Raw genomic sequence first — 12,828 nt, 5'->3', positions numbered from 1 at the left:
CCTCTTAAGTTTGTTTTATGTAACTCTCTTGATAAAGAATCAAAAACCACTATTTGTATCGAGTCTGAACAAAGAGTGAATCTGAAAAAGGAGCTGATTTTGCTCTCTAAAAGTTTTGATGGGCCACTATCTTGGATGTGGACTTTTCAGAACCGAAATACAGACCTCAGGGCTCACTTTCAAATCTAGAGAGAGCTGTGTCACTGGAACTGCTCCATAATCATCTCCAAGAGCTAGCTTGGCATTCACAACTGTGAGTCCACCAATATACATTTTTACTATGCCAGGTTTCCCTCTACATCAGGTAGTGGCCCAGAAATTTTGACTGTTATGGTCCAGCCCATGGTTCAGCCCAGGTCTTTTAATCAAAGACCATTGTTCTTTCTATGCTCTGCCAAAAGAGTTGTCAGCAAGTGACATCAGGTCTGGTGGTCCTCAGCTTGAGCTGCATTTGCCTTGGCAAAGCTCCATGGAAATGAAAAACAGAGATGGTGATGCTGAAATGAGTTTTGCCTAAGAGCTCAAGACATGGCTTTAGGTTAATATTATACAACCTCAGTAATTCCCAAATCTTTGAATAATCTTGAATGTAGACTTCAGAGCCTGCAGGGCCTACTTTTTAGACTGTGTCATTGAAGAAGCCCATTGGCTTTGCAGCTGTAACCTTGCAGAATTTCCATGATTCACAGGGCTGAGCCACATGGAGCTGCAGCTCTTTCTGAGTATCAAAACTATACCAAGAACTAAGAGCTTTAATGCAGGCCTCTCTAGTGGCTCTTTTAAAACCTGCAAGAGCAAAAACTGCAGTGAAAACCTGCAAGGGGGATATCACAACCTCTGTCTTTCTGCATGGCATTTAGATGCTTGTGATTTGACTGTCATAAAACTGACTTCACAGGCTCTGAAGAAAATTTTCTGAAACACCATCCTGTCTAATGGTACAAAATTTCATAGAAATCATTCCAATTGAAAGGAAAAGTAATGGAATTGGGTAACTTTGAGGTCATCTTCTTTATTTGCCAAGTATGTAAATACAGGGACCTGTCCCCCCGAATGCAGTAGCAATCAAGGAGGAAACAGTCTGTGCTTACAGTTCTTTTTGTTCTCTGTGCTTACATGTTTTGGTGGCATCGTGCTGAAAGCTGCACCTCTTGATGTTTTCTGTGTTGCCAGTGCATCTATTGCTGTGTCTAGCTTACTGCTTCTTCTGTTTGTTTGCTGTCTCTTGCATATCTCCTCTCCCCCCTTCTACAATCCATGTATAAACATGCATGCCTCTGTGATACAAATGAGTATCTCATGAAGCTCTTACACCAATCTGAGATTTCTGAATTGCTTTTCATTAGCCCATGCTTTGGGTGGTTCAGGTGCCTGTGGTTTGAGGTTTCTATCTCTGCTTTTATTTCAGTTATCAGACTTTAATAATTTGTTGTTTAATGACTTTGCATTTAGTGATTTTGTCCAAAGGACTCAGTGACTTTAACCCAGATTTTATTATTAATTTCACTCTTTTCCACATCCAGATGGGTAAATTTATGAGGTATATGTTGATCTCTTTGAAAACCCAGCTGGATTCTTTCAAGCCCTTCCCATACATTAAGAAATGTGAAGGTGAGACAATAGTTATTCTAGTAGAGGCCATTGCAGACTATACCCCACCTCATTATTGCAGAGTGGTGAGATGTGAAAACTTGCTTACCAGGAAACAGAGCAGTCAACAATCCAGTCATATGTGAAGTGGAAACCATTCTTGCAAAAAGAGCAAGAGAGAGCTGATGTGGTACCTCGGACTCTTCACAGGAGCAAAAACATATCAGTTTACTCTGTTGATTTTCTACAAATAACCAGGTTTTGACAGATTTTATTTACTATCCCAAAGTCTGTATATTCAGAGTAGTATTTCCTAACATAGACTTTGCCCTTGCCCTGCGTTTTTTGTCTTTTCATCTCCAACACTTTGTTAGTATTTTGGCACTGTGATTTCCTGACTGTATGGCTGTATTTTATGTGGATGCCTCCAGTTTAGCTAACAGAATGTGCTTTCAACTATTATTATTATTATTATTATTATTATTATTATTATCATTATCATTATTATTATTTCTCTCAGAAATACAAAGAGTCCTGTAGTTAGAATCAGGGTCCTACAGCAAACAGGGGTTTTAGATGCGCTGTGTCTGATCTGAAGAGTTTGTAGTCTCCTGTCTCCATCCTGTGACTATTGCTGTGCAGATGAACTAGTATTTGAGACAGAGGCCCACTAAGAATTTTTGTATGAAATTAGAAAAGGATGATGGAACAAATCTAACTTTCTAACTGCTCCAATTTTTTTCTGATTTACTAGCAAACTGGAAATCTTCACTATTTCTTTAAGCAGACATTTTATCCTTTCTTCTATGAACCAGAACTCTTCACTTTTTTATTTGCTTTGTAGGAGCTCTTTGTCATTGAATTTTGCTTTTGCACAATGTCATCTCCATCTGCTTAAGTCTTTCTGTAGATATTTTTTGTCAGTATTGTCTTTAAACATGATTGAGGAGACACCCAAATAAGAAAGAAAAAATGTCTCTGATGTTTTGCCCAGGCTTGCATGAAAAATGGCTGCTGGTCTTTGCAGCCAGGGAAGTCCTAAGATTTTATTGCGCAACATGTAAACAAGCCCCAGGTACATGAAAATACTGTAGTGAAATACAGTGTGGTTTTGCCTTGTGTGAATCGTGTTGAGCTTAAAACAAATCTCCAGTTCCTGTAAGCCTAAACACTGGGGAAAGTTTGGGTCTGGGTGTGAATTTTGTAGCTTAAGATGACCTATAGAATTTTTGTTACTGAATATTGCTGTCATTAGTACCTGATGGTTTGAATGCTGACAGTGACTCATTTCCTACTTACTGCCAAATGAGATGTGCTTCAAAATAAGGGAACAGGGAAGAAGAAAGGGTAGGAAAAAGTGTCCCACTGCTATTTAATAAATCACATCTGCCCTGGAATTTGTTTACAAGAAGGCATGGTCTGTGAAAACTGGGTTGGAAAGTCTCCCTGTTGCTCCTCACTGGAGCAGTGTGAAAATCAATGATAAATAAACAACAAAGCCATTTTTATCCCCCCCGAAAAGGTCCACTCTGAAGCTTGTAATTTAGCATGGAAAATGCAAAATACACTAGATTCTTTCTTAAAAATAAAAAAGGTATATTCTAAATGGTTATAGTGAACAAGCACCTTGAATGCTAGCATTCCTCTGTTTTCCCAGTGAAGCAGGACAGCTTTATATCCAGTTTTAGAAGGAGGGAAAGGACAGATACTCTCCTTTCCCAAATCAGGTTGGTTCAGAGTGCAATCTGATGAGGCTGTGCTTCATATCATCACTGGATGAAACAGCATGTTATTTTCTTCACACACAAAAAATAATAAGTGCTAAAGGGTGTTTGTTACTTTCTCTCTTGTTGGTTTCCAGTTGCTCTTTATACTCTTCTAAAATTCACAAATCTTCCTAGAAAAGCATCCAGAAAGTGCATTTCAGATCATAGGCAGCTCTTTATATCTTATGCCTGTAACAATAGCAAAATATCCTCAGTACATGACAGTTCATCTGCCCCTTGAAGTCAGCAGAAAGTCTCCAGTTTACATAAATGATCTTTGGCTCAGACTCTGAATGTTGATTTACTAATATGACACTAACAAACATTGTTTAAGTTTGTGAAAACCAGCTGAAGGCTGTATATTTGTACTCCTTAGCTTACTTTTCTTTTAAAAGGAGACACATGCACCCTTAAGTCAAGCATAACCCAAGTTTATTGCTGTCAAAGCAAACCTAACAACAATAATGTTGTGTTAAAGCAGCTGCATTAAAGGGAGGAATTTTTTAGCTCTCACAGTGTTAGTAAACTCAGACCTGCTCTTCTAATAGCACCTTGAACCTACCATTTTGACTACAGTATACAAAAAATCTCCATCAGTTAGCACTATCCACTTGGGACTGGTACTACTCACTGCTTTCATGCTTTTATTCATTAGCAGGAAATATATCTAACCTATAGCTGTACTTCTAAATATGTTTTAAGGTACTTCCTCTACACATTATCAGACAGCTCCCTTAAGATATAGCCACCCTTAATTCTTTAGATGACCTTCAATGAGGGGAACTTGAGCAGACAGCAATTTCAAAAAAATGTTTAGAGTCTAAGACATAATGGGTTACAATATACGTACTGCTGTCGTGGGCATTAAGCTGTTTCCCTGGCAGAAAACAACAAAGGTAAGTCAGAGTTTGTCTTCAAGAGCTCCTTCTAGCAATTCTGATGATGCTTTCCCTCACGAAAATGATACTGTTTCACTGTCTCTACAGGGAGAAATTTAGTGACAGGTTTCAGGAGTGATCTAGGAACAAGCTCTTTTCTGTCCTAACCTAAAACCAGGACTTCGTATTCTAATTTAATTAATGAAAGCACAGTGGGTTTTTTCCATGCACATACTTAATGTATCAAAAAGCAATTAAAAATATTTAAATGCCATTAATTTTCACTGTTATAAGCTACATCATACAAAGGTCTCTTCTAAAGCATCAGGAAATATTTACTGAAAGAGACCTAATTCCTATTCAGAAAAGCACTTAATGGTTGTGTTCAAATTTGTGCACAGGAAGAAACTTCCTAAATAGGACATAAGCATAAGGGTTTTTTGTTAAATCTGGCTCAGATTTGTGATAAGGTTTTCTATTATAGTTTTGGGGACTTTTATGAAGAAAAGAATGATTCCTATAATTTTAGGTGTTATAACAACTTAGCAATGATGGCCAAGGGTCTTCTTGTGATGAGTGAACCTGGTTTTTATTCTTCTGTATTCCATAGAGTGAAAATCACTCCTTTGACCTTCAGCTTCCTGCCAATGTGGCTTATGAAATTCTGCTGTGTCATATGGATTATCATGTGGATTGTCATGAAGCTTTTATTTTAAGTAGAAAAGGAACTGAATTTTTTTTACCTCTGCCCCTAAGTAATGCCTTACAGCAAAGGGTTATAGTTCATGGTATTTATATTCCTTCCTCAAGAAGAACTTTTATTTGCAGTCATGGCTATAGCAGAAACTGTCAGATACAAGTGAAATATGGGGCTGTCATCCCCATTGAGATTGAGTTCTACAGCAATATCAGACATTTTGGTTTTATGCAGTTTTTTAAGCAGTTTCTCTGGAAAGTCTTAGTCCTGAATCTGCTAAAACAAAATACTAAAGGGGAGAAGCACATAGGTTGGAATGATGTTTCGGCTGCCTTAAGCTGAACAAAGTTCCTAACAGATGAAAAGCATTTTTGTTCACTTGAGATAACTGCAAGGCAGCCAAATGATTGCGTTCAAACTTTCCAATGCTTGCGAAGATTTGCTTCAGAGTCAAAGCCAAACATCAGTAACTATTTCCCAGAAGGGATATTGTTATTTGGAAAGAGATAGACAGCTATAACTGATTGCAATGCTGAGACTGGAAATTCCATCTCAGCTTATCGTCAGCATCATGCTTTTGCAGTGTTGTCATGAGCTCCACTGCTGTTGAAGCAGCAATCCAGGAGCAGCAGGAGACTCACCTTTATGATGCAATGAGCTACTTCAACAAAAAATGTATACAATCCCTACATCACAAAAAAACACAGTCTAGCAAGCAGATAGCCTGCAGAATAGAAAATATTTTTCAGTGTTTCTTCCAAAGAATATATATTTATTACATAAAACTCAACAACTTGCCTTTTTTTTTGGTTTGAAAAAACACATGGCCAAACAAGATGTTCTGCCAGAATTAAATACAGGTTAGCATCTATCAAATGACTGTGAGTAGTTGGCTGTTACGGGGTCTTTTGACCTTCAGATCTTGGCCTACTGCAATTTACTTTTGTGTGTTTCTATTGCTAATGAGATTTCATTTGTTCTTTTAAAAACAGTACGTCTTGGAATCAGAACTAGGGTTCCAAGCATTGTCATAAATTAAAAAGAAACAAGAACAATCTCTGCAGAAACAAGTCAGGGTAGGAAATACCTTCAGAACAGCTTAATATGGAACTGAGAGGAGATATTAATTCCAGGATACTTGCAGAGAATCAAAAAATGACAGTCGTGGGGTGTTCAGTTCTTAACCTTACTTAAAAGCACTGACATGTCTTTATCAAGTCTTTCCCAAGAAGCCTTTCCTGAAGACCGCAGTACAGTCTTCTTCTCTTCAGCACCCTGCCATTTTTAATGGAAAAAGGAATCAACATTAGAAAACAGACCAGAAAAACCCACCCCCACCCAAAAAACACTGTTCTTTCTGTGGTGCTTCTAATGTGTATATGGATTTCACTAATCACGAACTATAACATTCCTTTTCTGAGAGGAGGAGCGGACTCTTGTAAAGGATTAAGAAGATTCTGGGCATCTGGCATCTCTCCTTGCTGCCAACTCTTCAGTTAAATCTAGTTGCAGACTCTCCACTGTGGGTATGAGGATAAAAAACAGATGTCTTTCAAATCCCATGTGGAGTTTCTGTAACTGTCAGTTAAAAGAAAACACCTTTGACTTGTGCACCAGGCAAATCTGAACTGAAACCACAGGGAGAGAATAAATATGATCCTCCTGGTGTCATTTTAACAGCCTCTTTTCTGTCTGTAACTGCTCTTTAAATGTAAATAAACACTATTCTCTTAATATGTGAATTTCTGCCCTGAGAACACTATTACGGTTTGCACAAATATTACCTCAGTGTATATTCAGACATTATTAAAACAAATTACTCTATTGCAGTACAGCTAAGACCCATTCATTCATTCATAATGGTGGAGGACTGTGTAATGTCCCTGAGGTATGCCAGAAAGAACAGCTCTGTTGTAAGCTTACACACTGAGTTATTTAAAATTGATTTATTTTGTTAATATCATATAATGGCTCCCAGGAGGAGACAAAAACAAACAGATCAGAGCTGATTATGCCTCCAGGTTATTCCCTGAGACGAAGCAGTAACTCTTGGGTCTAGAACTCACTGCTACAGAAAGATACTGCTTTGTGCTTTGTGTGCTTATTTCCCTGCATCCCTTTGAACTCCACACTATTTGTGTGCCTCAGGTCTTAAACCACCACAGGCCTGCATTGTGCAGCTTGGCCCACATTCTCCAGATTGCCTAAACTGAACCTGGCAGAAGTCCAACGGGGTCTTATATACACAGCTATAGTTAGTGTTAAACCACCCATACAACTCCCTGGTTCTTATGCTCCTCTAGTCTTGGGCCACCCATTGGTACAGGGTAAACTGTCCAAAAAAAAAAAAAAAATCTCTAGTCATTGAGGGTTCCCAGTGGACATGGTCAACCAGATTCTCCCTTTTCTCTTCTGTTTGTTGAATACACAAAGGGCATGAGCTACAACATGAAGGTCTATATTAGCTTTTGAGTCAGCCTAGAGATTCCTGCCACCTAGGAAATTTGTATCTATGTTCAAATTCAGCTCCAAAGGGGAGTTTTAACATCTGGATATGTCTCTCTTCCTCTCAAAACCACTGTAGAATGCATGTGTTGCACATATTGCAGCACCGCCTGACCCTCTGTTTGTTTCCGTTTTCCTGTCAGTACAGGTTTTTGTAGATTATAACCTGTAGTTCAGTGATATGACTATACAGCAGCTCTCCCTTGCCGCAGGAGCGCTGAGTCCTAACCTTGCTACTGCGAGGCAGGTAGTAATCAGCCCCTGAATTATTTTTGCAGGAACACAGCAAAATGCTGGAAACAGCCTCCACACACTCTGAAGTCTTGTGAATGCTCTCAAAGCAGATGCCCTTAAGTGAGCTGAATATGACTCACTAAAGACAGCGGTAAGAATGTCATTTACTGAATAAAACTAATACACTAGCTGCTGTCATGGCCTTTGGGCCTTCTAGCTGCAGTAACAGATCAAGAGCCCACTATAGTGGGAGCTGCTTTGCTCCTGGAAGTGCTCCTATAAGCAACACAAAATGGTGTGTGTCATACTATCCCCCATCCTGGCAAATGGACTGTAGATGGACTCTCAGATCTTTGCTGTAAACTTTTAATTTACATGTTATTGCTACTTGACTGCTGATCATTTTGCAGACCATGGAAGAATCAATCCTTGAGATTTTGGGTATAATTTCCTCTCTAAGCTGTTTTTGAAATAGTCCCAGGAGAGCAGAAGATGCCTGGTCTGAAAGTTAATGGACAGATTGCTGAAAGCAAAGTAGTTTCCTATCTGAAAGAGAATCACGGCAGTTTGCATGTATTTCTGGACCCTTGAGGCTTCAGTGAAAAAGATGACTTTATTTAAGAAGACTTTATTTAAATCCCTTGGCAACTATGAGCTACCTAGGTATCCATCCTCTGAAACAGTTATATTGCTGCCAAATAAGATGAGGCAGGGAAAAGGGCACGGTTCTGATTTTTTAATGTGTACATTAAATGTTGCTGCTTTAATGATAAGTTTGAACTTCAAATTTAGACCTGATGCAAATCTTTGAGGGCATTGTTAATTGTCTCTAGACCTCTTTGGTAGCTGTATCAAGTTTTTGTGTTAGATTGGGTAAAGCTGACACGACTTTGACCCTAGAATATATCTACATCTGTGGCTGACATTAAGTATTTCTCAGGAATGCTGGTAAAAAGTGTTTTTTCAACAGTATCATTAATACTGAGGTTCATCATTTTATAGCAGATAGTAGGAATGAAACATTTTCTAGGGCTGTCTAGCATCAACATGTCCTCTTCAGAAAAGTGGTAACTTCTAGAAGCGAGTATGCTTTCTACTGTGAGTAGTCTGCTGTGTATTTGTTTAATCCATGGCCTCTAGTTTAAAATTATTACATCAGATTATCACTCCAGTTGTTCCCAATAGTGATGGTACGTTTGTGAGCTGATCCTGTGCCATCATTTTTCAGCTTCCACTGAACCAGAGATGAATGCTGTGGTTTGATTCCCATTAGCCTATAGAATGCCCAAATATTCCCATTTTTGTGAGTTTTCACCTACCTTTTGTGATAGTCCCACTTTTCTCTCACGGCCAGACACTGGTATTTACTCTTTATTCAGGAGAGTAATTTGTATCCTCCAGTGAAAGAATCAGGTTTACAGGGTCTGAAAAGGTAACTTGTGATGCTACCTTTAAAGGGGGACAAAATATTTTGGATGAAATCAGAAGCTCTTTTCTTTCCCATTTTAATATACCTGTGCTCCAAGTTTAAGGTCGACTCTCTTTGAGCTGATAGAAATGTATTTCAAGTAATTTATTTTCAGTTTACTTCTGCTTTGGAAATGGGGAGTAATAAACTCACAGGAGCCTGACCATATGAGAGCTGAAGACATTGTGTAGACACTTTTGAATGAGGCTTTTTCAGAGAAGGCCAAGATAGCATCTGCACATTTAAAAGCTGTTTGAAATTTCTGCATGGTCTGAGGTCTTCCCAGCACTAGTTAGAGCCTTGCAGTTTGTTTTCCTTATGATTATTTTTGCACTGGTGCAGGGGCCCTGATGCACGAATGCTATTGCAAGCTCCTAAAGCACTCACATCACACTGTGTTGACAATGGCTTCATTCTTTGGGCCTTGCCTGTTACAGATTTTTTCTTTTGATGGGTATAAAGTTCACTGTGTTATTTATTTTGCCAGTTCCTTTCGAGTTACAGGAAAGGAACAGGGCAAAAAGGATTGAAAGCATACATCTGTCAAAAAGACGTGAAGTTATTTTCTTCAATGTTGTGTCTATTTTGATTATGCGGATTGTAAACACTACAAGGAAGAGACTTTTATACCTGGTTTTCACTGAGATCTCTGAATTTACCAGTAATGCAATTAAATAATAATAATGTTACATATGCATATTTATAGGTACATACAGTATATATATGGCACAAATCTATTTTGTAAATACTAAGTTAGGATTGTGCTCTTTTATTTACAGATTCTTTTATCAAGGCCAGCCTTTGGTAAAATTTAAAAGCAGATGGAATTTCCAATAAAATACAAACCCTGGAAAAACAACAGAGTAGGAATAGGACAGAAATGATGAGCAAATAATGAAGTTAATATATGGGGCATGGGTCAGATTTCAAAAGCAAATAGAAAACTTTAAGCAAAACCAAGTGTATTCCAAAATAGAACTAGCTTTAAGATTATGAGAAATCCAAGTACCTCCTATTATAAATATTTACACTTTTGAATTTCCTTAGTAAACAGATATGATTCCCAACAGAATATTGTTTATTTGTTTTAGGTTTTAGATAATCTGCCCTTAAATTCTCCTATGAGATCAAATTCTCACATTACTGAGACATGGGGTTTTTTGTGTTGCAGATCAAGGAGGAGTACAAGTTGCACATGCATTATAACATCATCTATTAACACCTAGCAGACTATAGTGACTAGAATTTGACTTCATAGAGCATAAAATATGATTGTGATGCCAGAACAAGTACCATAAACCTCCCTCGGAACTGGAATCTGCTGGTGATCCTCACACTGAAGAAAGTTCTGTGCGCTCTTCCCTATCCTGACTTGCTGCCTATACTTCAATGCAGCTTCAAAGGGAGCACTTCATGTACCAAAGATCAGGGGCTTATTCGTGCAGGAATTGCTTGACTCTGATTAACATATAACTTTCCATTCTGTCTCACTGTACCAGCAATTATTAGCTTTCTGACAATATGCAGTCTTTTGATCAGACTTGCTCAAGCTCCCAGTGGCCACACTGAATTCCATCCTACCACTTTAATCCTGAGTTATTATGTAGCCTTAGTTAATTCCTGTCCCATCTTTTGCGCCTTAAATTTCATCTTCTGCCTGCCTTCCCCTCACCACAGAAGGAAGATAGCAAGACTTACCTACTTTTGACTTACCTACCTTGATGTCTGCCCAAGAAAAGTTCTCATAAAAACTGATTGCTGCTTTTTCAGTTTGTGACTTACAGTTACTTAGGTTGTTATTCTTGTTCTGATCTACTCAATGGAAAATGTGCCATTAAGTTCAATGGCACAGGATTTAGCATTTGTTTCTACAGGATGTTGCAACTGAAAGGGAAACTTTTTATCAGTGAAGAGCATATCCGCTCACAGAGTTAGTAATTTAAGGTGAATTTCTCAATGTATTTGTGTATTTCACACCTTTATGTGCTTTTGGAAATCTTCACTTTGATCCAGGAAGGAGTAACTGGGGATTAAAGTATTGAGCACACCGCCACGATTCCATGTGCTCTCAAACACTGCTGATGATATCATGTTCTGTCATGTTTGGAGTGTCTGTTTAGATTATAAATTCTTTGGGTCAAGGGCTGTCTACAGCTCCCTGTTTGTATAGGGCTTACTATATCTGTGTCCATCTTGATTAGTCCCTGGATACTACTCTCATAAACATGAGTAATAACAAAGTAATTAGTAGTCTTTAAGGACCTCTGGTTTGAGCTAGCAGCACAGAAGCAAAGACTCATCATCCCTTGAAATATCTGTTCAATCTTTTAAAGGCAAATTCTTAATCAGTACAAGTCATTTTTCTCCCCCCCCCCCCCCCCCCCCAAATCCTGCCCCTTTTTCTTTATGTAATTTAAAGGCAGGTAATAACTTCAAAAGCTCCTGGGAAAAATCTGTCTCCACAGCCTCTCCAGGTGCCAATGACAACACAAAAACAAGCAAAAATTCTAGTCTGACAGAAGAATTTTGATTGAAACAACTAAAATTTGCAAGTACTAAATTTGGTCTACTGTCCTGCGGAGGTAAGAATTGGACAGTGGCTCTTTATTATTTCACAGTCCTCTGGGTAGACTGCCAAAGTAAGCATGTTTTGGATGAAAGTCTGAAAAAGGAGGGGAAAAAAGAGCTAAGCTTGGCACTAAAGAACATTTTCGTGTCTGCCTCCTGCCTGGAGAGTTTTCTTTTAATCTTTAGCCAGGGCATGGGAAATACAATCCTCCTGCATTAAAAGCAACTAAGAGATCATATGTTGGACTGTATGTGACTTGAGATATGCTCCCTGGATGGGATGAATAAGGTTAATGGAATTCGATTGTAAGCTGAAAAGTCACCATGGAAATGATTGCAAACTTTCTCTCTTCTTTACCCCCCGAAGTAACTTGTTCCTTTCTATTTTTTTTCTTTTTTTGATGACATGTAAGGAGTAGAGTGAGGAGGGCGAATGTCTTCCTGAAATAATATACAAGAATGCTTTTGAGTTATCCTACTGTATTTCAGCTCCTTAGAGCTAGTATCTTGGACACTGTTTCACTCTCATATGGTCATCTAACTGATTTTATGTTTCCTGTTCCATGGTTATGATATAAATTATAAAAAGGAGGAATAATGTTTTGCTTCAGCTGGTGCAATAGAGCTTGAAATGGTAAATGAAAGCAGATGATGCGTAACCGAAGTCCCAGTGCAATACATTGTTTTTGTGTTTTTTTCCTAGTTTTTTTAAGGCCACCCCCCCACCCCTTGAATGCGTACACGTGGCAGTGTTTGTAGATTTTCAGCCTTGGGAATGTTAGCAGCTGAGTCTTGTGTAACCCTTCCACTTCAGGGCACGAACTCATCAGCTTGTACAAGTAAAACACTGCTGGTCGCTGGTCAGTATGAAGCGAGGAGACCATGCGAAAACAAACAAGCAAAGAAAAAAGTGTGTCCTATGGAAAGCATTACTTAATAAATGAAGAAAAGACAGTAGTTCAGTTGCTCCAAGGTGACATCTGAAATCAAATACCAAATGATATAAAACTTCTGTTTCTTCAAAACTTGGTTTTATTCTCTGTTAGGGTATAACACACACTTTTATGACACAGTGCAAATATGGGGTGTGAAGGGCAGACTGCCCATCTAAATTCCATTTGG

The sequence above is a fragment of the Dromaius novaehollandiae genome, chromosome 1 (genome assembly GCF_036370855.1).
Source record: "Dromaius novaehollandiae isolate bDroNov1 chromosome 1, bDroNov1.hap1, whole genome shotgun sequence".
In the NCBI taxonomy this organism is placed as follows: domain Eukaryota; kingdom Metazoa; phylum Chordata; class Aves; order Casuariiformes; family Dromaiidae; genus Dromaius; species Dromaius novaehollandiae.
Note: the sequence above shows the minus strand (reverse complement) of the source record.